Source organism: Pseudophryne corroboree, chromosome 5, assembly GCF_028390025.1.
Source record: "Pseudophryne corroboree isolate aPseCor3 chromosome 5, aPseCor3.hap2, whole genome shotgun sequence".
In the NCBI taxonomy this organism is placed as follows: Eukaryota; Metazoa; Chordata; class Amphibia; order Anura; family Myobatrachidae; genus Pseudophryne; species Pseudophryne corroboree.
This window is the reverse complement of record NC_086448.1, coordinates 465,690,065-465,716,009: the sequence shown is the minus strand read 5'-3', so window position 1 is coordinate 465,716,009 and position 25,945 is coordinate 465,690,065. Positions and strand designations below refer to the sequence as shown.

The window sequence follows — 25,945 nt, the reverse complement described above, 5'->3', positions numbered from 1 at the left end:
TCCCCCCGATAGAAAATTATGGGCGGTATACCCTTTCCCGCCAGAAGTTAGGGCGCGTTGGGAAACACCCTTTAAGGTGGATAAGGCGCTCACACGCTTATCAAAACAAGTGGCGGTACCGTCTATAGATAGGGCCGTCCTCAAGGACCAGCTGACAAGGCTGGAAAATATAATAAAAAGTATATACACACATACTGGTGTTATACTGCGGCCAGCGATCGCCTCAGCCTGGATGTGCAGAGCTAGGGTGGCTTGGTCGGATTCCCTGACTAAAAATATTGATACCCTTGACAGGGACAGTATTTTATTGACTATAGAGCATTTCTATATATGCGAGATGCACAGAGGGATATTTGCACTCTGGCATCATGAATAAACGCGATGTCCATAACTGCCAGAAGATGTTATGGACACGACAGTGGTCAGGTGATGCAGATTCCAAACGGCACAGTATGGCCGTATACAGGAAGAGGACTTGTTTGGGGTCGGTCCATCGGACCTGGTGGTCACGGCAACTGCTGGAAAATCCACCGTTTTTTACCCTAAGTCACACATCTGCAGAAAAAGACACCGTCTTTTCAGCCTCAGTCCTCTCGTCCCTATAAGATCATATCTGCCCAGGGATAGAGGAAAGGGAAGAAGACTGCAGCAGGCAGCCCATTCCCAGGAACAGAAGCGTTCCACCGCGTCTGACAAGTTCTCAGCATGGCGCTGAGACCGTACAGGACCCCTGGATCCTACAAGTAGTATCCCGGGGGTACAGATGGGAATGTCGAGACGTTTCCCCTTCGCAGGCTCCTGAAGTCTGCTTTACCAAGTCTCCCTCCGACAAGGAGGTAGTATGGGAAAAAATTCACAAGCTGTATTCCCAGCAGGTGATAATTAAATTACCCCTCCTACTACAGAAAAGGGGTATTATTCCACACTATATTGTGGTACTGAAGCCAGAAGGCTAGGTGAGACTTATTCTAAAAATTTTTTTTTGAACACTTACAAAGGTTCAAATTAAGATGAAGTCACTCAGAGCAGTGATAACGAACCAGGAATAAGGGGACTATATAGTGTCCCGGGACATCAGGGATGCTTACCTCTATGTCCCAAATTTGCCCTTCTCACTAAGGGTACCTCAGGTTCGTGGTGCAGAACTGTCACTATCAGTTTCAGACGCTGCCGTTTGGATTGTCCACGGCACCCTGGGGTCTTTACCAAGGTAATGGCCGAATTGATGATTCTTCTTCGAAGAAAAGGCGTCTTAATTATCCCTTACTTGGACGATCTCCTGATAGGGGCATAGTCCAGGGAACAGTTGGAGGTCGGAGTAGCACTATCTCGGATACTGCTACAATCAGCACGGGTGGATTCTAAATATTCCAAAATCGCAGCTGATCCCGACGACACGTCTGCTGTGCCTAGGGATGATTCTGGACACAGTCCAGAAAAAGGTGTTTCTCCCGGAAGAGAAAGCCAGGGAGTTATCCGAACAAGTCAGGAACCTCCTAAAAACAGTGCATCATTGCACAAGGGTCCTGGTAAAAATGGTGGCTTCCTACGAAGCAATTCCATTCGGCAGATTTCACGTAAGAACTTTTCAGTGGGATCTGCTGGACAAATGGTCCGGATCGCATCTTCAGATGCATCAGCGGATAACCCAATATCCAAGGACAAGGGTGTCTCTCCTGTGGTGGTTATAGAGTGCTCATCTTCTAGAGGGCAGCAGATTCGGCATTCAGGATTGGATGCTGGTAACCACGGAGCCCAGCCTGAGAGGCTGGGGAGCAGTCACACAAGGAAAAAATTTCCAGGGAGTGTGATCAAGTATGGAGACTTTTCTCCACATAAAAATACTGGAGCTAAGGGTAAATTTATAATGCTCTAAGCTTAGCAAGACCTCTGCTTCAAGGTCAGCCGGTATTGATCCAGTGGGAAAAACATCACGGCAGTCGCCCACGTAAACAGACAGGGCGACACAAGAAGCAGGAGGGCAATGGCAGAAACTGCAAGGACTTTTCGCTGGGCGGAAAATCATGTGATAACACTGTCAGCAGTTTTTCATCCCGGGAATGGAAACTGGGAAGCAGACTTCCTCAGCACGACCTCCACCCGGGAGAGTGGAAACTTCATTGAGAAGTTTTTTCCACATGATTGTAAACCGTTGGGAAATACCAAAGGTGGACATGATGGCGTCCCGTCTGAACAAAAAACGGGACAGGTATTGCGCCAGGTCAAGAGACCCTCAGGCAATAGATGTGGACGTTCTGGTAACACCGTGGGTGTACCAGTCGGTGTATGTGTTCCCTCCTCTGCTTCTCATACCTAAGGTGCTGAGAATTATAAGACGTAGAGGAGTAAGAACTATACTCATGGCTCCGGATTGGCCAAGAAGGACTTGGTACCCGGAACTTCAAGAGATGCTTACAGAGGTCTTATGGCCTCTGCCGCTAAGAAGGGACTTGCTTCAGCAAGTACCATGTCTGTTCCAAGACTTACCGCAGCTGCGTTTGTCGGCATGGCGATGGAAAGCCGGATCCTACGGGAAAAAAGGCATTCCGGAAGAGGTCATTCCTACCCTGGTCAAAGCCAGAAAGGAGGTGACCGCACAACATTATCACCACGTGTGGCGAAAATATGTTGCGTGGTGTGAGGCCAGGAAGGCCCACAAAGAAATTTCAACTCGGTCGTTTCCTGCATTTCCTGAAAACAGGAGTGTCTATGGGCCTCAAATTGGGGTCCATTAAGGTTCAAATTCGGCCCTGTAAATTTTCTTCCAGAAAGAATTGGCTTCAGTTCCTGAAGTCCAGAAGTTTGTCAAGGGAGTATTGCATATACAAACCCCTTTTTTGTGCCTCCAGTGGCACTGTGGGATCTCAACGTAGTTCTGGGATTCCTCAAATCACATTGGTTTAAAACCAGTCAAATATGTGGATTTGAAGCATCTCACATAAAAAGTGACCATGCTCTTGGCCCTGGCCTGGACCAGGCGAGTGTCAAATTGGTGGTTTTTTTCTCAAAAAAGCCCATATCTGTTTGTCCATTCGGACAGGGCAGAGCTGCGGACTCGTCCCCAGTTCTCTCCCTAAGGTGGTGTCAGTGTTTCACCTGACCAAGCTTATTGTGGTGCCTTGCACCTACTAGGGACTTGGAGGACTCCAAGTTGCTAGGAGTTGTCAGGGCCCTGAAAATATGTTCCAGGACAGCTGGAGTCAGAAAATCTGACTCGCTGTTTATACTGTATGCACCCAACAAGTTGGGTGCGCCTGCTTCTAAACAGGCGATTGCTCGTTGGATTTGTAACACAATTCAACTTGCACATTCTGAGGCAGGCCTGCCACAGTCTAAATCGGTTAAGGCCCATTCCACAAGGAAGGTGGGCTCATCTTGGGCGGCTGCCCGAGAGGTCTCGGCATTACAACTCTGCCGAGCAGCTACGTGGTCAGGGGAGAACACGTTTGTAAAATTCTACAAATTTGATATCCTGGAAAAAGAGGACCTGGAGTTCTCTCATTCGGTGCTGCAGAGTCATCCGCACTCTCCCGCCCGTTTGGGAGCTTTGGTATAATCCCCATGGTCCTTTCAGGAACCCCAGCATCCACTAGGACGATAGAGAAAATAAGAATTTACTTACCGATAATTCTATTTCTCGGAGTCCGTAGTGGATGCTGGGCGCCCATCCCAAGTGCGGATTATCTGCAATACTTGTACATAGTTACAAAAATCGGGTTATTATTGTTGGGAGCCATCTTTTCAGAGGCTCCGCTGTTATCATACTGTTAACTGGGTTTAGATCACAAGTTGTACGGTGTGATTGGTGTGGCTGGTATGAGTCTTACCCGGGATTCAAAATTCCTCCCTTATTGTGTACGCTCGTCCGGGCACAGTACCTAACTGGCTTGGAGGAGGGTCATAGGGGGAGGAGCCAGTGCACACCACCTGATCCTAAAGCTTTACTTTTTTGTGCCCTGTCTCCTGCGGAGCCGCTATTCCCCATGGTCCTTTCAGGAACCCCAGCATCCACTACGGACTCCGAGAAATAGAATTATCGGTAAGTAAATTCTTATTTTCTTTTCTAGGAAGCTCAGGAGAGCCCCTAGTGTGCATCCAGCTCGGCCGGGCACAAAATTCTAACCGAGGTCTGGAGGAGGGTCATAGAGTGAGGAGCCAGTGCACACCAGGTAGTCCTAAAGCTTTCTTTAGTTGTGCCCAGTCTCCTGCGGAGCCGCTATTCCCCATGGTCCTTACGGAGTCCCCAGCATCCACTTAGGACGTCAGAGAAAGTTATATTTATGTAGTCCTCATAGATGATATAATACATGTATAAATCTGATGAGCACAGAAGGAAGGCAGACATATACAGAAAGCTAAGCAAGTACAGGACCAACATACTGCACAGGCACTATGCATCGCGCGATAGCTGCAATCACATGAGCTACTGACGTCAGACTTCTAGCTGCACAGGCGGGGGCGTGCCCTCTCTTCCTGCTCTGTGCGTGTCACGCCGCAGTCCCGTTGCCTGGGAGACACGTTGGCCAGCGTGTGACGTCAGAAGGAACGCCACTTCCGTACAGTATTTAAAACGCCGTGAAGTGGCGCGCATTTTCCTATAGAAGAAATGTATACACGTGCTGCACTGCAGCAGTTGGTGACCGGAAGTAACGTTCCAACCAGGAAACGGCGTGTGAGAAGACCGATGCGGATGTTACCCGCTGCCGCCGGCCTCCACCGCACCAAGGCGGCCAGGTGAGCTTAATGTGGTGCAGTGGCCGCGGAGCCTGGGTTAGTGAGGCGGGTGATGCCGGTAACATGTCGTAAAGCGGGAGCTACGCACCTAGCCGCATTGTCCCAGTGACGCTGTCCCGCTGACTGTGTGTGTGTAATACGCCAGCGGTGTGCGGGCCGGGTGAGAGACTGCTGCTGTGTGTTGTCACCTCCCAGTACCGCCCTCCGCATATGTCACTGCCTGTGTCGCTTTCGCCCGGGGAGACCGCCCTGGGGATGTACTAACAGCAGGGACACACCGGTTGTGTGTGTGGGGTGGGCAGTTACCACCTTCGCTTTACTTCCTATATGTATATATAACATTCCCCCCTCCCCCTTACATACATTAACAGCGCACACGTTACCCCCTACAGCACACACACATAAAGCTGTTTCATATAGGTAGAAATAAGCAAAGAACGTATAAGTCTGACTCCAGTGATTTGATATCCATATTAATAGTTCGGGGTCTATTCATGAAGTAGTGAAAAGCGTGGAGAAAAGGATCAGTGGAGATGTTGCCCATGGCAGCCAATCAGCTTTGAAGGAAGCCTTTATCAAGTACAATCTATAAAATGTAAAGGAGATGTTGCTTGGTTGCCATGGGCAACTTCTCCACAGGTCTGTAACTCTACTGTTATCACTGCTGTATGAATAGACCCCTGAGTGCTTTGTTCCCATATATTTATTTATATCCTGATAAGGAGACTGTTGTGTCTGGACCAGAAGTATGTAGCATGTAGACAATGTGCTGTACATTGCGTAATTGTGCATTTTCAGTCCTATACCAGCTTCCTTTTACTTATTATCCTACGAGTTTGTGTAAATATTTCATTGTCCCTAAAACCGTAAGTATAGCATTGTGCTGTATATTGAGGCATTGTGCTGTCTGATGCCTGGCATTTTCAGTCCTATAACCTGCTTGCTCTTCCTAAATCCTAACAATTTCTGTTTCAGAATGTAATGCGTCTCTAAAACTATGTGCTGTATGGTGCTTTCCTAACATTTTGAGTCCAGTATCCAGCTTGCTCTTAATATCCTAATAGTTTTCATGTCAGAATGTACTGGTTCTCTAAAACTATGTGGCGGTGTGGCATGGCAATGTTCTGCATGGTGTCTACCTAAAGTTTTCACTCTGGTTTCCAGCTTGCTTTTACTTAATATCCTAATACAGAGATTCTCAAACTTGCTTTTCAAGGCACCTTCCTGGTGTTTTCAGTCCTATATCAGCCTGCTATTTCTTATTATCCTAAAAGTTTGTCTAAATTCCATCGTCCCTAAAACCGTAAGTATAGCATTGTGCTGTACATTGCGGCATTGTGCTGTCTTGTGCCTACCTGGCATTTACAGTCCTATATCCTGCTTGCTCTTCCTTAGTATCATAATAGTTTATATTTCTGGGTGTAATTTATTATCCCCGTCCTGAATACCGTTAGTATGGCATCATGCTGTGTGGTGCTGCGCCGTATGGCACTGTGCGGCTTTGCATTATGCGGTATTTTGCTCTACTGACGTGGTCAACCCCATATCCTGCTTGCTTTTACTTTAATATCCTAATAGGTTACACCTAGCAGTAGAAACTATTATCATTGTCCCTACATCCATAACATCATGCTGTGCCGTATGGCGCGTCACTGTGCTGTATGGTTCCTTCCTGGTGTTTTAAGTCCTATATCAGCTTGCTATTTCTTATTATCCTAAAAGTTTGTCTAAATAAATCCATCGTCCCTAAAACCTTAAGTATAGCGTTGTGCTGTACATTGCGGCATTGTGCTGTCTTGGGCCTACCTGGCATTTTCAGTCCTATAACCTGCTTCCTTTTACTACTTATCCTACGAGTTTGTGTAAATATTTTCATTGTCCCTAAAACCGTAAGTATAGCATTGTGCTGTATATTGCGGCATTGTGCTGTCTGATGCCTGCCTGGCATTTTCAGTTTTATAACCTGCTTGCTCTTTCTAAATCTTAACTGTTTCAGAATGTAATGCATCTCTAAAACTGTGTTGTGCCATATGGTGTGACATTGTGCTGTATGGTGCTTTCCTAACATTTTGAGTCCAGTATCCAGCTTGCTCTTAATATCCTAATAGTTTTCATGTCAGAATGTACTGGTTCTCTAAAACTATGTGGTGTTGTGCGGTGTGGCATGGCAATGTTCTGCATGGTGTCTACCTAAAGTTTTCACTCCGATTTCCAGCTTGCTTTTACTTAATATCCTAATACAGAGATTCTCAAACTTGCTTTTCAAGGCACCTAAATGGTCCAAGTTTTAAGTATATCCAGTTCTGTAAGGTGCATTATGGCATCATGTGATATGTTGACTTCCTGTAGGGTGTTGTGCGTTTCGTTTAAAGTTGTCTGTTTTATATTGTTTACAGACTTTACTTACTAGTATTGTTTCCACTTCTCACTAGGGCAGATACTCTATTGAATATTGAGGTTTTTGGGTACCTGAAAGAAAATGGTTTGCTTCTTCTATTGGCAAAGTTGCAACAGGATGGCACAATGTCTTCAAACAATCTGGATGTTCTAGACTGCTCTGGTGGGCAATAAAAGCAAGCATCAGGATCCAGTGCTGCAGACTACAGAGTTTCGGATGCTGCTGGACAAGATGAGTATTGAGTTCAGTGCACAGGTAAATATATCCTGTATACATTTTGTATAACAAGATTCCTTTCATATCGGAACAGTTTGTATTGCTGGGAGAACCCTGTTTAATGCTCCCTAAAACAGTTAGTTGGCATCATGCTCTTTGGAGTTTTGCCGTATAGATATACAAGGTATGGCATTCTGCAGTATAGTGCCTTCCTTGTGTTTTCAGTCCTATATCCGCTTGCTTTTTCTTAATATCCTAAAAGTTTGTCTAAATTCCATCGTCCCTAAAACCATAAGTATAGCATTGTGCTGTCTTGTGCCTACCTGGCATTTACAGTCCTATATCCTGCTTGCTCTTCCTTAGTATCATAATAGTCAATATTTCTGGGTGTAATTTATTATCCCCGTCCTGAATACCGTTAGTATGGCATCATGCTGTGTGGTGCTGCGCCGTATGGCACTGTGCGGCTTTGCATTATGCGGTATTTTGCTCTACTGATGTGGTCAACCCCATATCCTGCTTGCTTTTACTTTAATATCCTAATAGGTTACACCTAGCAGTAGAAACTATTATCATTGTCCTTACATTCATAACATCATGCCGTGCCGTATGGTGCGTCATTGTGCCGTATGGTTCCTTCCTGGTGTTTTAAGTCCTATATCAGCTTGCTATTTCTTATTATCCTAAAAGTTTGTCTAAATAAAGCCATCGTCCCTAAAACCGTACGTATAGCGTTGTGCTGTACATTGCATCATTGTGCTGTCTGATGCCTACCTGGCATTTTCAGTCCTATACCAGCTTCCTTTTACTTATTATCCTACGAGTTTGTGTAAATATTTTCATTGTCCCTAAAACTGTAAGTATAGCATTGTGCTGTATATTGCGGCATTGTGCTGTCTGATGCCTGCCTGGCATTTTCAGTCCTTATAACCTGCTTGCTCTTCCTAAATCCTAACAGTTTCTGTTTCATAATGTAATGCGTCTCTAAAACGATGTGCTGTATGGTGCTTTCTGAACATTTTGAGTCCAGTATCCAGCTTGCGCTTAATATCCTAATAGTTTTCATGTCGGAATGTACTGGTTCTCTAAAACTATGTGGCGGTGTGGCATGGCAATGTTCTGCATGGTGTCTTCCTAAAGTTTTCACTCCGATTTCCAGCTTGCTTTTACTTAATATCCTAATACAGAGATTCTCAAACTTGCTTTTCAAGGCACCTTCCTGGTGTTTTCAGTCCTATATCAGCCTGCTATTTCTTATTATCCTAAAAGTTTGTCTAAATTCCATCGTCCCTAAAACCGTAAGTATAGCATTGTGCTGTACATTGCGGCATTGTGCTGTCTTGTGCCTACCTGGCATTTACAGTCCTATATCCTGCTTGCTCTTCCTTAGTATCATAATAGTTTATATTTCTGGGTGTAATTTATTATCCCCGTCCTGAATACCGTTAGTATGGCATCATGCTGTGTGGTGCTGCGCCGTATGGCACTGTGCGGCTTTGCATTATGCGGTATTTTGCTCTACTGACGTGGTCAACCCCATATCCTGCTTGCTTTTACTTTAATATCCTAATAGGTTACACCTAGCAGTAGAAACTTTTATCATTGTCCCTACATTCATAACATCATGCCGTGCGTCATTGTGCCGTATGGTTCCTTCCTGGTGTTTTAAGTCCTATATCAGCTTGCTATTTCTTATTATCCTAAAAGTTTGTCTAAATAAATCCATCGTCCCTAAAACCGTAAGTATAGCGTTGTGCTGTACATTGCGGCATTGTGCTGTCTGATGCCTGCCTGGCATTTTCAGTCCTATAACCTGCTTGCTCTTCCTAAATCTTAACTGTTTCAGAATGTAATGCGTCTCTAAAACTGTGTTGTGCCATATGGTGTGACATTGTGCTGTATGGTGCGACATTGTGCTGTATGGTGCTTTCCTTACATTTTGAGTCCAGTATCCAGCTTGCTCTTAATATCCTAATAGTTTTCATGTCAGAATGTACTGGTTCTCTAAAACTATGTGGTGTTGTGCGGTGTGGCATGGCAATGTTCTGCATGGTGTCTGCCTAAAGTTTTCACTCCGATTTCCAGCTTGCTTTTACTTAATATCCTAATACAGAGATTCTCAAACTTGCTTTTCAAGGCACCTAAATGGTCCAAGTTTTAAGTATATCCAGTTCTGTAAGGTGCATTATGGCATCATGTGATATGTTGACTTCCTGTAGGGTGTTGTGCGTTTTGTTTAAAATTGTCTGTTTTATATTGTTTACAGACTTTACTTACTAGTATTGTTTCCACTTCTCACTAGGGCAGATACTCTATTGAATATTGAGGTTTTTGGGTACCTGAAAGAAAATGGTTTGCTTCTTCTATTGGCAAAGTTGCAAGAGGATGGCAATGTCTTCAAACAATCTGGATGTTCTAGACTGCTCTGGTGGGCAATAAAAGCAAGCATCAGGATCCAGTGCTGCAGACTACAGAGTTTCGGATGCTGCTGGACAAGATGAGTATTGAGTTCAGTGCACAGGTAAATATATCCTGTATACATTTTGTATAACAAGATTCCTTTCATATCGGAACAGTTTGTATTGCTGGGAGAACCCTGTTTAATGCTCCCTAAAACAGTTAGTTGGCATCATGCTCTTTTGTGTTTTGCCGTATAGAAATACAAGGTATGGCATTCTGCAGTATAGTGCCTTCCTTGTGTTTTCAGTCCTATATCCGCTTGCTTTTTCTTCATATCCTAAAAGTTTGAATATCTGGGTTAAACTAGTATTCAGCATCCATACAATCGTTAGACTTAATTGCTTCTTGCCCCGGTAAGGTATGCTTGCCGTGCGGCATGGCATTGTGCTATATGGTGCCTTCCTTACGTCTGTCCCATCTCCAGCATGCTTTCATTTAAAATCCTTATAGTTTGCCCTTCTAAAACTATGCGGTGCTTTACCGTATGGCATGGTACTGTGCTGTTATGGTGCTTTCTAACCATTTTAAGTCCCTATCCAGCTTCCTTCTTAATATCCTAATAGTTTGAATATCTGGGTTAAACCAGTGTTCAGCATCCCTTGCAACCATTAGACTTAATTGCTGCTTGCGCCTTTAGGGTAAACTTGCCGTCACCGTTAGTATAGCATCATGCTGTGCCGTATAGTGCCATGCGGCATGGCATTGTGCTATATGGGGCCTTCATGACATCCGTCCCATTTGCAACTTGCTTTCATTTAAAATCCTTATGGTTTGCATTTCAGAATTTAATGCATCTCTAAAACTATGCTGTGTTGCATGGCATTGTGCTATATAGTGCCTTCCTGACATCCGTCCCATTTCCAGCTTGCTTTCTTTTAAAATCCTAATAGCTTGCCTCTCTAAAACTATGCGGTGCTTTACCGTATGGCATGGTACTGTGCTGTTATGGTGCTTTCGTACCATTTTAAGTCCCTACCCAGCTTGCTTTTTCTTAATATCCTAATAGTTTGAATATCTGGGTTAAACCAGTATTTAGCATCCCTTGCAACCATTAGACTTAATTGCTTCTTGCGCCTCTAGGGTAAGCTTGCTGCCACCATTAGTATAGCATCATGCTGTGCCGTATAGTGCCATGCGGCATGGCATTGTGCTATATGGTGCCTTCCTGACATCCGTCCTATTTGCAGCTTGCTTTCATTTAAAATCCTAAGTTTGCATTTCAGAATTTAATGCATCTCTAAAACTATTCTATATTGAATGGCAATGTGCTGTATTTGGTGCTTTCGTACCATTTTAAGTCCCTACCCAGCTTGCTTTTTCTTAATATCCTAATAGATTGAATATCTGGGTTCAACCAGTATTCAGCATCCCTACAACTTAGACTTAATTGCTGCTTGCGCCGCTAGGTTAAGTTTGCCATCACCGTTAGTATAGCATCATGCTGTGCCGTATAGTGCCATGCGGCATGGCATTGTGCTATATGGTGCCTTCCTGACATCTGTCCCATTTCCAGCTTGCTTTCTTTTAAAATCCTAATAGCTTGCCTCTCTAAAACTATGCGGTGCTTTACCGTATGGCATGGTACTGTGCTGTTATGGTGCTTTCGTACCATTTTAAGTACCTACCCAGCTTGCTTTTTCTTAATATCCTAATCGTTTGAATATCTGGGTTAAACCAGTATTCAGCATCCCTTGCAACCATTAGACTTAATTGCTGCTTGCGCCTCTAGGGTAAGCTTGCCGTCACCGTTAGTATAGCATCGTGCTGTGCCGTATAGTGCCATGCGGCATGGCATTGTGCTATATGGTGCCTTCCTGACATCCGTCCCATTTGCAACTTGCTTTCATTTAAAATCCTTATAGTTTGCATTTCAGAATGTAATGCATCTCTAAAACTATGCTGTTATATGGCATGGCAATGTGCTGTATTTGGTGCTTTCATACCATTTTAAGTCCCTATCCAGCTTCCTTCTTAATATCCTAATAGTTTGAATATCTGGGTTAAACCAGTGTCCAGCATCCCTTGCAACCATTAGACTTAATTGCTGCTTACGCCTTTAGGGTAAACTTGCCGTCACCGTTAGTATAGCATCATGCTGTGCCGTATAGTGCCATGCGGCATGGCATTGTGCTATATGGGGCCTTCATGACATCCGTCCCATTTGCAACTTGCTTTCATTTAAAATCCTTATAGTTTGCATTTCAGAATTTAATGCATCTCTAAAACTATGCTGTGTTGCATGGCATTGTGCTATATAGTGCCTTCCTGACATCCGTCCCATTTCCAGCTTGCTTTCTTTTAAAATCCTAATAGCTTGCCTCTCTAAAACTATGCGGTGCTTTACCGTATGGCATGGTACTGTGCTGTTATATGGTGCTTTCGTACCATTTTAAGTCCCTACCCAGCTTGCTTTTTCTAAATATCCTAATAGTTTGAATATCTGGGTTAAACCAGTATTCAGCATCCCTTGCAACCATTAGACTTAATTGCTGCTTGCGCCTCTAGGGTAAGCTTGCCGTCACCGTTAGTATAGCATCATGCTGTGCCGTATAGTGCCATGCGGCATGGCATTGTGCTATATGGGGCCTTCATGACATCCGTCCCATTTGCAACTTGCTTTCATTTAAAATCCTTATAGTTTGCATTTCAGAATTTAATGCATCTCTAAAACTATGCTGTGTTGCATGGCATTGTGCTATATAGTGCCTTCCTGACATCCGTCCCATTTCCAGCTTGCTTTCTTTTAAAATCCTAATAGCTTGCCTCTCTAAAACTATGCGGTGCTTTACCGTATGGCATGGTACTGTGCTGTTATGGTGCTTTCGTACCATTTTAAGTCCCTACCCAGCTTGCTTTTTCTTAATATCCTAATCGATTGAATATCTGGGTTAAACCAGTATTCAGCATCCCTACAACTTAGACTTAATTGCTGCTTGCGCCGCTAGGTTAAGTTTGCCATCACCGTTAGTATAGCATCATGCTGTGCCGTATAGTGCCATGCGGCATGGCATTGTGCTATATGGTGCCTTCCTGACGTCTGTCCCATTTCCAGCTTGCTTTCTTTTAAAATCCTAATAGTTTGCCTCTCTAAAACAATGCGGTGCTTTACCGTATGGCATGGTACTGTGCTGTTATGGTGCTTTCGTACCATTTTAAGTCCCTACCCAGCTTGCTTTTTCTTAATATCCTAATAGTTTGAATATCTGGGTTAAACCAGTATTCAGCATCCCTTGCAACCATTAGACTTAATTGCTGCTTGCGCCTCTAGGGTAAGCTTGCCGTCACCGTTAGTATAGCATCATGCTGTGCCGTATAGTGCCATGCGGCATGGCATTGTGCTATATGGGGCCTTCATGACATCCGTCCCATTTGCAACTTGCTTTCATTTAAAATCCTTATAGTTTGCATTTCAGAATGTAATACATCTCTAAAACTATGCTGTTATATGGCATGGCAATGTGCTGTATTTGGTGCTTTCGTACCATTTTAAGTCCCTATCCAGCTTCCTTCTTAATATCCTAATAGTTTGAATATCAGGGTTAAACCAGTGTTCAGCATCCCTTGCAACCATTAGACTTAATTGCTGCTTGCGCCTTTAGGGTAAACTTGCCGTCACCGTTAGTATAGAATCATGCTGTGCCGTATAGTGCCATGCGGCATGGCATTGTGCTATATGGGGCCTTCATGACATCCGTCCCATTTGCAACTTGCTTTCATTTAAAATCCTTTTAGTTTGCATTTCAGAATTTAATGCATCTCTAAAACTATGCTGTGTTGCATGGCATTGTGTTATATAGTGCCTTCCTGACATCCGTCCCATTTCCAGCTTGCTTTCTGTTAAAATCCTAATAGCTTGCCTCTCTAAAACTATGCGGTGCTTTACCGTATGGCATGGTACTGTGCTGTTATGGTGCTTTCGTACCATTTTAAGTCCCTACCCAGCTTGCTTTTTCTTAATATCCTAATAGTTTGAATATCTGGGTTAAACCAGTAATCAGCATCCCTTGCAACCATTAGACTTAATTGCTGCTTGCGCCTCTAGGGTAAGCTTGCCGTCACCGTTAGTATAGCATCATGCTGTGCCGTATAGTGCCATGCGGCATGGCATTGTGCTATATGGGGCCTTCATGACATCCGTCCCATTTGCAACTTGCTTTCATTTAAAATCCTTTTAGTTTGCATTTCAGAATTTAATGCATCTCTAAAACTATGCTATATTGAATGGCAATGTGCTGTATTTGGTGCTTTTGTACCATTTTAAGTCCCTACCCAGCTTGCTTTTTCTTAATATCCTAATCGTTTGAATATCTGGGTTAAACCAGTAATCAGCATCCCTTGCAACCATTAGACTTAATTGTGCTTCTTGCGCCTCTAGGGTAAGCTTGCTGCCACCATTAGTATAGCATCATGCTGTGCCGTATAGTGCCATGCGGCATGGCATTGTGCTATATGGTGCCTTCCTGACATCCGTCCTATTTGCAGCTTGCTTTCATTTAAAATCCTAAGTTTGCATTTCAGAATTTAATGCATCTCTAAAACTATTCTATATTGAATGGCAATGTGCTGTATTTGGTGCTTTCGTACCATTTTAAGTCCCTACCCAGCTTGCTTTTTCTTAATATCCTAATAGATTGAATATCTGGGTAAAACCAGTATTCAGCATCCCTACAACTTAGACTTAATTGCTGCTTGCGCCGCTAGGTTAAGTTTGCCATCACCGTTAGTATGGCATCATGCTGTGCCGTATAGTGCCATGCGGCATGGCATTGTGCTATATGGTGCCTTCCTGACGTCTGTCCCATTTCCAGCTTGCTTTCTTTTAAAATCCTAATAGCTTGCCTCTCTAAAACTATGCGGTGCTTTACCGTATGGCATGGTACTGTGCTGTTATGGTGCTTTCGTACCATTTTAAGTACCTACCCAGCTTGCTTTTTCTTAATATCCTAATCGTTTGAATATCTGGGTTAAACCAGTATTCAGCATCCCTTGCAACCATTAGACTTAATTGCTGCTTGCGCCTCTAGGGTAAGCTTGCCGTCACCGTTAGTATAGCATCGTGCTGTGCCGTATAGTGCCATGCGGCATGGCATTGTGCTATATGGTGCCTTCCTGACATCCGTCCCATTTGCAACTTGCTTTCATTTAAAATCCTTATAGTTTGCATTTCAGAATGTAATGCATCTCTAAAACTATGCTGTTATATGGCATGGCAATGTGCTGTATTTGGTGCTTTCATACCATTTTAAGTCCCTATCCAGCTTCCTTCTTAATATCCTAATAGTTTGAATATCTGGGTTAAACCAGTGTCCAGCATCCCTTGCAACCATTAGACTTAATTGCTGCTTACGCCTTTAGGGTAAACTTGCCGTCACCGTTAGTATAGCATCATGCTGTGCCGTATAGTGCCATGCGGCATGGCATTGTGCTATATGGGGCCTTCATGACATCCGTCCCATTTGCAACTTGCTTTCATTTAAAATCCTTATAGTTTGCATTTCAGAATTTAATGCATCTCTAAAACTATGCTGTGTTGCATGGCATTGTGCTATATAGTGCCTTCCTGACATCCGTCCCATTTCCAGCTTGCTTTCTTTTAAAATCCTAATAGCTTGCCTCTCTAAAACTATGCGGTGCTTTACCGTATGGCATGGTACTGTGCTGTTATGGTGCTTTCGTACCATTTTAAGTCCCTACCCAGCTTGCTTTTTCTTAATATCCTAATAGTTTGAATATCTGGGTTAAACCAGTAATCAGCATCCCTTGCAACCATTAGACTTAATTGTGCTTCTTGCGCCTCTAGGGTAAGCTTGCTGCCACCATTAGTATAGCATCATGCTGTGCCGTATAGTGCCATGCGGCATGGCATTGTGCTATATGGTGCCTTCCTGACATCCGTCCTATTTGCAGCTTGCTTTCATTTAAAATCCTAAGTTTGCATTTCAGAATTTAATGCATCTCTAAAACTATTCTATATTGAATGGCAATGTGCTGTATTTGGTGCTTTCGTACCATTTTAAGTCCCTACCCAGCTTGCATTTTCTTAATATCCTAATAGATTGAATATCTGGGTTCAACCAGTATTCAGCATCCCTACAACTTAGACTTAATTGCTGCTTGCGCCGCTAGGTTAAGTTTGCCATCACCGTTAGTATAGCATCATGCTGTGCCGTATAGTGCCATGCGGCATGGCATTGTGCTATATGGTGCCTTCCTGACGTCTGTCCCATTTCCAGCTTGCTTTCTTTTAAAATCCTAATAGCTTGCCTCTCTAAAACTATGCGGTGCTTTACCGTATGGCATGGTACTGTGCTGTTATGGTGCTTTCGTACCATTTTAAGTCCCTACCCAGCTTGATTTTTCTTAATATCCTAATAGTTTGAATATCTGGGTTAAACCAGTATTCAGCATCCCTTGCAACCATTAGACTTAATTGCTGCTTGCACCTCTAGGGTAAGCTTGCCGTCACCGTTAGTATAGCATCGTGCTGTGCCGTATAGTGCCATGCGGCATGGCATTGTGCTATATGGTGCCTTCATGACATCCGTCCCATTTGCAACTTGCTTTCATTTAAAATCCTTATAGTTTGCATTTCAGAATTTAATGCATCTCTAAAACTATGCTGTGTTGCATGGCATTGTGCTATATAGTGCCTTCCTGACATCCGTCCCATTTCCAGCTTGCTTTCTTTTAAAATCCTAATAGCTTGCCTCTCTAAAACTATGCGGTGCTTTACCGTATGGCATGGTACTGTGCTGTTATGGTGCTTTCGTACCATTTTAAGTCCCTACCCAGCTTGCTTTTTCTTAATATCCTAATCGTTTGAATATCTGGGTTAAACCAGTATTCAGCATTACTTGCAACCATTAGACTTAATTGCTGCTTGCGCCTCTAGGGTAAGCTTGCCGTCTCCGTTAGTATAGCATCGTGCTGTGCCGTATAGTGCCATGCGGCATGGCATTGTGCTATATGGTGCCTTCATGACATCCGTCCCATTTGCAACTTGCTTTCATTTAAAATCCTTATAGTTTGCATTTCAGAATGTAATGCATCTCTAAAACTATGCTGTTATATGGCATGGCAATGTGCTGTATTTGGTGCTTTCGTACCATTTTAAGTCCCTACCCAGCTTGCATTTTCTTAATATCCTAATAGATTGAATATCTGGGTTCAACCAGTATTCAGCATCCCTACAACTTAGACTTAATTGCTGCTTGCGCCGCTAGGTTAAGTTTGCCATCACCGTTAGTATAGCATCATGCTGTGCCGTATAGTGCCATGCGGCATGGCATTGTGCTATATGGTGCCTTCCTGACGTCTGTCCCATTTCCAGCTTGCTTTCTTTTAAAATCCTAATAGCTTGCCTCTTTAAAACTATGCGGTGCTTTACCGTATGGCATGGTACTGTGCTGTTATGGTGCTTTCGTACCATTTTAAGTCCCTACCCAGCTTGCTTTTTCTTAATATCCTAATCGTTTGAATATCTGGGTTAAACCAGTATTCAGCATCCCTTGCAACCATTAGACTTAATTGCTGCTTGCGCCTCTAGGGTAAGCTTGCCGTCACCGTTAGTATAGCATCGTGCTGTGCCGTATAGTGCCATGCGGCATGGCATTGTGCTATATGGTGCCTTCATGACATCCGTCCCATTTGCAACTTGCTTTCATTTAAAATCCTTATAGTTTGCATTTCAGAATTTAATGCATCTCTAAAACTATGCTGTGTTGCATGGCATTGTGCTATATAGTGCCTTCCTGACATCCGTCCCATTTCCAGCTTGCTTTCTTTTAAAATCCTAATAGCTTGCCTCTCTAAAACTATGCGGTGCTTTACCGTATGGCATGGTACTGTGCTGTTATGGTGCTTTCGTACCATTTTAAGTCCCTACCCAGCTTGCTTTTTCTAAATATCCTAATAGTTTGAATATCTGGGTTAAACCAGTATTCAGCATCCCTTGCAACCATTAGACTTAATTGCTGCTTGCGCCTCTAGGGTAAGCTTGCCGTCACCGTTAGTATAGCATCATGCTGTGCCGTATAGTGCCATGCGGCATGGCATTGTGCTATATGGGGCCTTCATGACATCCGTCCCATTTGCAACTTGCTTTCATTTAAAATCCTTATAGTTTGCATTTCAGAATTTAATGCATCTCTAAAACTATGCTGTGTTGCATGGCATTGTGCTATATAGTGCCTTCCTGACATCCGTCCCATTTCCAGCTTGCTTTCTTTTAAAATCCTAATAGCTTGCCTCTCTAAAACTATGCGGTGCTTTACCGTATGGCATGGTACTGTGCTGTTATGGTGCTTTCGTACCATTTTAAGTCCCTACCCAGCTTGCTTTTTCTTAATATCCTAATAGATTGAATATCTGGGTTAAACCAGTATTCAGCATCCCTACAACTTAGACTTAATTGCTGCTTGCGCCGCTAGGTTAAGTTTGCCATCACCGTTAGTATAGCATCATGCTGTGCCGTATAGTGCCATGCGGCATGGCATTGTGCTATATGGTGCCTTCCTGACGTCTGTCCCATTTCCAGCTTGCTTTCTTTTAAAATCCTAATAGTTTGCCTCTCTAAAACAATGCGGTGCTTTACCGTATGGCATGGTACTGTGCTGTTATGGTGCTTTCGTACCATTTTAAGTCCCTACCCTGCTTGCTTTTTCTTAATATCCTAATAGTTTGAATATCTGGGTTAAACCAGTATTCAGCATCCCTTGCAACCATTAGACTTAATTGCTGCTTGCGCCTCTAGGGTAAGCTTGCCGTCACCGTTAGTATAGCATCATGCTGTGCCGTATAGTGCCATGCGGCATGGCATTGTGCTATATGGGGCCTTCATGACATCCGTCCTATTTGCAGCTTGCTTTCATTTAAAATCCTAAGTTTGCATTTCAGAATTTAATGCATCTCTAAAACTATTCTATATTGAATGGCAATGTGCTGTATTTGGTGCTTTCGTACCATTTTAAGTCCCTACCCAGCTTGCTTTTTCTTAATATCCTAATAGATTGAATATCTGGGTTAAACCAGTATTCAGCATCCCTTGCAACCATTAGACTTAATTGCTGCTTGCGCCTCTAGGTTAAGTTTGCCATCACCGTTAGTATAGCATCATGCTGTGCCGTATAGTGCCATGCGGCATGGCATTGTGCTATATGGTGCCTTCATGACATCCGTCCCATTTCCAGCTTGCTTTCTTTTAAAATCCTAATAGCTTGCCTCTCTAAAACTATGCGGTGCTTTACCGTATGGCATGGTACTGTGCTGTTATGGTGCTTTCGTACCATTTTAAGTCCCTACCCAGCTTGCTTTTTCTTAATATCTTAATCGTTTGAATATCTGGGTTAAACCAGTATTCAGCATTCCTTGCAACCATTAGACTTAATTGCTGCTTGCGCCTCTAGTGTAAGCTTGCCGTCTCCGTTAGTATAGCATCGTGCTGTGCCGTATAGTGCCATGCGGCATGGCATTGTGCTATATGGTGCCTTCATGACATCCGTCCCATTTGCAACTTGCTTTCATTTAAAATCCTTATAGTTTGCATTTCAGAATGTAATGCATCTCTAAAACTATGCTGTTATATGGCATGGCAATGTGCTGTATTTGGTGCTTTCGTACCATTTTAAGTCCCAATCCAGCTTCCTTCTTAATATCCTAATAGTTTGAATATCTGGGTTAAACCAGTGTTCAGCATCCCTTGCAACCATTAGACTTAATTGCTGCTTGCGCCTTTAGGGTAAACTTGCCGTCACCGTTAGTATAGCATCATGCTGTGCCGTATAGTGCCATGCGGCATGGCTTTGTGCTATATGGGGCCTTCATGACATCCGTCCCATTTGCAACCTACTTTCATTTAAAATCCTTATAGTTTGCATTTCAGAATTTAATGCATCTCTAAAACTATGCTGTGTTGCATGGCATTGTGCTATATAGTGCCTTCCTGACACCCGTCCCATTTCCAGCTTGCTTTCTTTTAAAATCCTAATAGCTTGCCTCTCTAAAACTATGCTGTGCTTTACCGTATGGCATGGTACTGTGCTGTTATGGTGCTTTCGTACCATTTTAAGTCCCTACCCAGCTTGCTTTTTCTTAATATCCTAATCGTTTGAATATCTGGGTTAAACCAGTGTTCGGCATCCCTTGCAACCATTAGACTTAATTGCTGCTTGCGCCTTTAGGGTAAACTTGCCGTCACCGTTAGTATAGCATCATGCTGTGCCGTATAGTGCCATGCGGCATGGCATTGTGCTATATGGGGCCTTCATGACATCCGTCCCATTTGCAACTTGCTTTCATTTAAAATCCTTATAGTTTGCATTTCAGAATTTAATGCATCTCTAAAACTATGCTGTGTTGCATGGCATTGTGCTATATAGTGCCTTCCTGACATCCGTCCCATTTCCAGCTTGCTTTCTTTTAAAATCCTAATAGCTTGCCTCTCTAAAACTATGCGGTGCTTTACCGTATGGCATGGTACTGTGCTGTTATGGTGCTTTCGTACCATTTTAAGTCCCTACCCAGCTTGCTTTTTCTTAATATCCTAATAGTTTGAATATCTGGGTTAAACCAGTAATCAGCATCCCTTGCAACCATTAGACTTAATTGCTGCTTGCGCCTCTAGGGTAAGCTTGCCGTCACCGTTAGTATAGCATCATGCTGTGCCGTATAGTGCCATGCGGCATGGCATTGTGCTATATGGGGCCTTCATGACATCCGTCCCATTTGCAACTTGCTTTCATTTAAAATCCTTTTAGTTTGCATTTCAGAATTTAATGCATCTCTAAAACTATGCTATATTGAATGGCAATGTGCTGTATTTGGTGCTTTCGTACCATTTTAAGTCCCTACCCAGCTTGCTTTTTCTTAATATCCTAATCGTTTGAATATCTGGGTTAAACCAGTAATCAGCATCCCTTGCAACCATTAGACTTAATTGTGCTTCTTGCGCCTCTAGGGTAAGCTTGCTGCCACCATTAGTATAGCATCATGCTGTGCCGTATAGTGCCATGCGGCATGGCATTGTGCTATATGGTGCCTTCCTGACATCCGTCCCATTTGCAACTTGCTTTCATTTAAAATCCTTTTAGTTTGCATTTCAGAATTTAATGCATCTCTAAAACTATTCTATATTGAATGGCAATGTGCTGTATTTGGTGCTTTCGTACCATTTTAAGTCCCTACCCAGCTTGCTTTTTCTTAATATCCTAATCGTTTGAATATCTGGGTTAAACCAGTGTTCAGCATCCCTTGCAACCATTAGACTTAATTGCTGCTTGCGCCTTTAGGGTAAACTTGCCGTCACCGTTAGTATAGCATCATGCTGTGCCGTATAGTGCCATGCGGCATGGCATTGTGCTATATGGGGCCTTCATGACATCCGTCCCATTTGCAACTTGCTTTCATTTAAAATCCTTATAGTTTGCATTTCAGAATGTAATGCATCTCTAAAACTATGCTGTTATATGGCATGGCAATGTGCTGTATTTGGTGCTTTCGTACCATTTTAAGTCCCTATCCAGCTTCCTTCTTAATATCCTAATAGTTTGAATATCTGGGTTAAACCAGTGTTCAGCATCTGCTATTGCCGTTAGTATAGGATCATGCTGTGCCGCTTGGCTTGGCATTGTGCTGTATGGTGCTTTGCAGTATGTTTTCATGTGGTATGTTGACTTTCTGTAGGGTGTTGTACATTTAAAATATGCAGTTTTATATTGTTTTAGAGGCTTTATTTACTACTGCTGTTTCCACTTCCCACTAGGGAGCTACTCTATTGAATATTGAGGTAATTAATATCCTAAAACAAAGGTTCCCAAACTCTGTCTCTATCGTTCCATGTTTTAAGAATATTCAGTTCTTTACGGAGCCTTGCTGTATGGCGTTGTGTAGACGTATTGTTCCAGTTATTTAAAGTTGGTAGTTTTATATTGTTTTGTTTTGTTTCCACTTCTCACTAGGGCAGCTACTCTATTGAATATTGTGGTTTTTGGGTTCCTGAAAGAAAATGGTTTGCTTCTTCCATTGGCAAAGTTGCAAGAGGATGACAATGTCTTCAAACAATCTGGATGTTCTAGATGGCTCTGTGGTGGGCAATAAAAGCAAGCATCAGGATCCAGTGCTGCAAACTACAGAGTTTTGGATGCTGCTGGACAAGATGAGTATTGAGTTCAGTGCACAGGTAAATATATCCTGTATACATTTTATATAACTAGATTCCTTTCATATCGGAACAGATTGTATTGCTGGGAGAACACTGTTTAATGCTCTCTAAAACAGTTAGTTGGCATCATGCTCTTTGGCGTTTTGCCATATAGAAATACAAGGTATGGCATTGTGCAGTATAGTGCCTTCCTTGTCTTTTCAGTCCTATATCAACTTGCTTTTTCTCTGGCTGGGTCCACAGGATTATCCACAGGATAACATTGGGATATTGTCGAGCGACAGCGAAAATGGCACCAACACGGTCACGAGCTTTCTGGCCTCCCAGGATGCATTGGGGCCTCCACTATATAGTTCCGCCCACTGACTCAGTCAGATCAGTTTTTTGCTTGGTGCGGCAGGAAGCCGCATGGTCACAGGGCTGCTGTGAAAGCAGCCTCAAGTTTTCATTACTTTATTTTTATAGACTTACTGTTTTGGTTTTTGAGCGACTTCTCTTAACAGCGTCTTAAACGCATATTAGAAAGAGTCGCTCCAACAACTCCCCACCGGGTCGCAACAACACTTACCTTTGCGGTACAGTGCTGTCTCGACGGGCGTCTGTGTCGGATGTTCTAGCAGGTCCAGCAGACGTTACCAGGCTGTGGCCGGAGCATGGGGAGACGATGAGTCTATGGACTTCCTCTTACTAGAGGGGTCAGGACACAGCTACACTGATTTGGTGGAGACTGCAAACAGTGTGTTAATGCGCCGAACATCTCGAGTGTGACAGCGCTACGCTCTGGGGATCATAGGCGCCAGGACTAGGTGAGGCCGCGATCCTGGGAGTTTAAGTCAACAGGGGGTTTCAGACGCTCTCCTGGCCGTCCCTCCTCCGAGTTCATGGCCAATTCCCGCGTGTCTCTCGTTTCATGAACTGAATGACCTCACTTCCGGCTCAGACGCTACCACGAGGGTACTCGGTCGCAGCTTAGACGCTGCGGTTGTGTACACTGGATATAAACCCGCCCAGACCGAGTCGCAGGCCTTTAGTGTCTGCATGCACGTGGAGTCGCTCAGCGTCCGTGTCCGTTGGTGAGCGTCCGTGTCTGTTATCAGTTACCAAGAGCGGCAGTGTACACCAGTAGCGTCTGAATCCACTCAGCGTCTTACGAGCGTCTTTGCTTGGATATGGAAGTGTGGTGAGTCTCCATGTATCCCGCTCTCTGGAGGCAGGGTATACAGTACTAAAAATTCCTTCTACTTCTTAGTGTGCATTGTTAATTTTTAGTACCTATTGCATATGAGACCTGTATATTACTGTGTTTTCTGCATGTTATGTTGAAAAAAGAACCAGTTAAACAGAAGTACAATTTTCCTACTTATGTATAAGTTATTATAGAGGTTGTATTCTCATATGACAATATCTAATGCTTTAACTTGTGACTGACTGCTAGTATGCGTGCTGACTTTTCTGTGTAATGTCAGTCCTGTTCTGACCCTCAAATCAGGTGCACTGTGGTCAGATTGATTTCACCTCTATATACTGATTATAGGGTGTTTTTCAGTCACAAAAATTGTGTAGTCAATATCAGAAAAAATGTCTGTGAGCGGCAAAAGTGATGAGGAGAATTTGTCAAGCACTCCCATAGCCCTAACATGCTTATCTTGTAAGTCAGGGGTAATTGATATGAATCAATTGGTCACTTATGAGGGTTTGTGTGCAAACTGTTTCACTTTTCAGCAAAGTAAAAAAACAGGAGTTAGTTCAACCTCCAGTAGAGCCACCATGGAATGTGTTCGCAAAGGCTCTGTCTTCAATAGCGGACAGGTTAGCTCCAGTAGCTCTACCTCAAGTGTTAGGTTACACTATGAACCCATACATGCAGCTCCCTTCCTATGGTTTGGTTCCAGTAGCCTCTACAAGCAACCAAGGGGCAGGTAAGACTAAGACAGATACGTCTGTATGGCAGACTACACAAGATGATACATCGGATGATGATACGGAAACAATAGATTCAACTCTGTATGATGATCAGTCGCAGAGCTTTAGTTCAGATGATGTAGCTGAACTCATTAATGCAGTAAAGGCTGTGCTTTCTCTGGAAGAACCAGCCAAGACAGCGTTAAAAGCAAAAGCATCTGTATTCAAACGAACAAAGTCAGTGAAAGCTGAATTTCCAGCGTCAGAGGAGTTGACGGAAATGATGGATGAGTCTTGGGCAGCGCCCGGTAAAAAGTATAAGATTCCTAGGAGATGGGATTCTTATTATCCATTTCCTGCTGGAGACTGTTCGAAGAGAGAAGTTCCTCCAAAAGTAGATGCACATGTTCTGCGACTTGTGCATAAATATGCTTTGCCACTGTCATCTACCTCTTTGAATGATGTCACAGACAGGAGGGTAGAGAGCCTATTGAAAAATATATTTTCTCTAGTAGGAGCAGTGGTAAGACCTGCTATGGCTTCGGCCTGGGTAGCAAAGGCAATGGGCGAATGGATAGAGGAACTAGAGAATGACATCCCCTCTCCTACTAGGGAGCAAGAGGATCGTCTTTGCCGTCTAAGACAATCTGCCCAGTATTTAGAAGAAGCAGCCATTGATGTAGGCACTGTTGCTTCTAAAGCTTCAGCCCTGGCAGTAGTCGCTCGCAGAGCAGTCTGGCTACGAACCTGGAAGGCAGATGCGGAGTCCAAGAAGAAGTTGGAAGCATTGCCTTTCGTGGGTAATATATTATTTAGAAAACCTTTATCGGATATCCTAGAGTCAGAGGCTGAATCGAAGGAGGTCAGATTTCCGGCTACCTATAACCCTAAGTCCAAGGGTTTAAAATTTCGCTCATTTCGCTGGCAAAGCAAAGCGAAAGGTAAAGAGGAGCCTAAACAACCCCAGTTTAAATCCAGGGGTAGGAAGCAGTGGGCTAGCAAAAAGCCAGCTTCCAAACCTGAACAGAAACCCTCAGCCTGAAGAGACGGGCCTCCGCCTGGAGGATTCCAGGGTTGGGGGCCGACTCCTGCAATTTGCACACACATGGCAACAGTCAACAACAGATGCCTGGGTGCCGAAGGTAGTATCTCAGGAGTATGGGTTCCCATTCAGGAGGCAGCCTCCTCAAAGATTTTTTTGCACCAGCCCGTCTCGTATAGAGTCGAAGGCCAATGCCCTGCAAGAAGCAGTCCAAAAATTACTGCAGTCAGGTGTGATTGTCCCAGTACCTCCATCACAAAAGGGACAGGGGTATTACTCCAATCTGTTTCTAATCCAGAAACCAAATGGGTCATATCGACCAATTCTAAATCTGAAGATGTTGAACAATTACATATGGATCCCGAAGTTCCACATGGAGACGTTACGTTCCATAATGTTGGCTATGGAACCGGGAGACTATATGGTATCTCTGGATGTACGGGATGCTTACCTACATGTGCCTATAGCACTCTCACATCAGTGTTACCTCAGGTTTGCCATCCTCAAGGAACACTTCCAGTTCCAAGCTCTGCCCTTCGGGCTAGCTACAGCACCCAGGGTGTTTACCAAGATCATGGTGGTTATGGCAGCTTGTCTGCGCAAACAAGGGATAACAATATTCCCATACCTAGACGACCTATTAATCTTAGCACAGTCGCAAGATTTACTGTTGAGCCATCTCCAACAGACGATAGTTTGTTTACAGAGACACGGGTGGCTCATAAATTGGGAGAATTCATCCCTGAATCCGTCACAGCGGATGTTTCATTTGGGAGCCATATTGGATTCAGACCTACAGAGAGTTCTCTTACCAGAGAAGAAAATAGTCAAGGTGCAGGTCTTGGCTCAGGAAGCGTTGCAAGCCCAGACAATGTCAGTCCATGCAGCAATGCGACTGTTGGGTCTGATGGTATCAACGTTCGACATGGTGTAATATGCGCAATTCCACTCCAGACCGTTGCAGCATCTCATTTTGACCAAATGGAACGGAAATCATCAAACAATAAAGAAGCAGATGATAAAGATTCCAGTGAAT

At 43.6% G+C, this 25,945-nt stretch overlaps 1 long non-coding RNA gene across 4 annotated transcripts in view; it reads left to right on the top strand.

Moving 5' to 3' along the window:
* The first annotated feature begins 4,591 nt into the window (after positions 1-4,591).
* Positions 4,592-25,945, top strand: part of LOC134927877 (uncharacterized) — a 158,703-nt gene continuing 137,349 nt past the window's right edge. For 2 of the 4 annotated variants that reach the window (XR_010177758.1, XR_010177759.1), the window contains exons 1-4: positions 4,592-4,734; positions 7,167-7,387; positions 9,651-9,869; positions 21,763-21,983. This is a non-coding gene — a long non-coding RNA (uncharacterized LOC134927877). The remainder of the gene's footprint in view (positions 4,735-7,166; positions 7,388-9,650; positions 9,870-21,762; positions 21,984-25,945) is intronic. The other 2 variants (XR_010177761.1, XR_010177760.1) reach the window with 2 other exon arrangements.